Source organism: Brassica oleracea, chromosome C1 (genome assembly GCF_000695525.1).
Source record: "Brassica oleracea var. oleracea cultivar TO1000 chromosome C1, BOL, whole genome shotgun sequence".
Lineage (NCBI taxonomy): Eukaryota > Viridiplantae > Streptophyta > Magnoliopsida > Brassicales > Brassicaceae > Brassica > Brassica oleracea.
This window is the reverse complement of record NC_027748.1, coordinates 36181118-36183001: the sequence shown is the minus strand read 5'-3', so window position 1 is coordinate 36183001 and position 1884 is coordinate 36181118.

Sequence of the window (1884 nt, the reverse complement as noted above, 5' to 3'; positions counted from 1 at the left end):
TTTAGTATATGGTTTCCACATTGAATTCAGCCTCTAATGTTGTATTAAAAGGAAATTGGGTATTCCACAATTAAAATTTTAAATGGACTTTTGAACTCATTTATTTAACAGACTTAGCTACCAAGCCTCTAGCTAATCATTTCGTCAACTGATCTGGTACATTACATTCATACCAAACAAACTTTATGGTAATCACCCCGTAAATGATCAATTCACATACAACACAATATTTAACGTTCAGGTGTCGCAATTGGGCTTTTACGTGCATGTGATTTAAATTTCAAGAATCACATCCACCTATGTCTTTCATTGCAAAACTTGATGACAATAATGTGTTTTCGTAAGCTTTACTTTCTGAAGTCAGTACGAAAGATAAACATGTCATCAACATGCAAACAAATGATATTTCATTATTGGACTCGTCAATTTTCTACATAAACACATATCATACTAGTTAATTTAAAAGCAACCTCATCAAATCCTTGATGCCACTTCTTATGTTCTTGCTTAAACCCATACAATGATTTTATCAACTTATACTCTCTCATTGAAATTATGCTTGCAGTTGGTTAAATAACCTAAATAAAGATTTAAGAAGTCTTCTCGGAAAGTCTTCCACGTCAATCTTTATGAAATTTCAATTTTCTCCAAACTTAAAATGAATTTTTAAAATTTTCTTGTTAATTCATGTTTATTAGTCAATATTGGGACTCCTGAATGGAATTAACAACTTAATTTGTGATAATTATAAGGTTACAAACATTCATGTTTCTTACTATTTCTAGCTAATCCGAGAATTCTTCTTAAGAAGTTTTATCTCAGAAGATTTTTAGGGAAGTCTTCTACGTTTGTTTTTTTTTAAATTGTATATTCAAGAGTGCTAAGTAATTTCAAGGTATGTTTTTTTTAATTTTTAAAAGTGTCAAGTAACTTCAAGAATATCAAGTCATGTGGTTTAATGCGTTTTCTTAAATTATAAGATATACTTTTCAACTTTCACTTAAAATTTAAGTTTTTTCGCTTAAATTTCCCTCTTAATTTGCGTTAACTCTACAGAGAAGACTTCTTGAGAAGTCTTCCAAAAAGACTTCTGGAGACTTATATTGTTCTCTCATTAATTTTTAAATTTTTTTTCTAAAGAAGTCTTTTTTTATTGATAATGTTAAAAGAATACTTCCCATAAGACTTTTAGTGAAGTCTTCTGAAAATTAATCTAGTGAGACTTATGTATTGTTTGATCTTTTGTGAATTTAACTAAATTTTTTTTTAAAAGTCTTCTCCCTTAGTTTTTGTAAATTTGACTAAAATTTTGTGTTATTCTATTTTGCTATAAGTGGAGTGCCTTCAAACCCAGATTGCTTAGCAACCCAAAACTCGGGTGTCAGTAGACCACCGTCACGTGGTTTTGGTTCAATTATTTTCAAAAACTAGATTTAATTATATAAAAAGTATGTTATAAATATTAATTTTAATTGGTTGAGAACCCTTTGGATATCTAAACCAATGTAAGTGCTCTAAGCTCCAAGGGCGGATCTAGAAAAATATCTTATATGGGGCACAATAAATTTTTACATGTGTTTGATTTAAAATAATTTTACAGTTTTTATCATATTATTATAAAAATATTATATAGCTTATAATAAATATATTTATTAAATATTTTCCGTTTCTAAAAGATATATATATATATATATATATATATATGTGTGTATTTATATAAAAAATTATTTTTAGAAGATTTATTTTACATTTCAATACATATTATATGAGTTAATAATGGAAAATTTTAATCTTTTAAAAAAATTGTATTTTTGAATTAAAATTGGTCCAAAATAATAAAATAGTTAATTATATAAAATAATGTATTATTATCAGATTGAATAT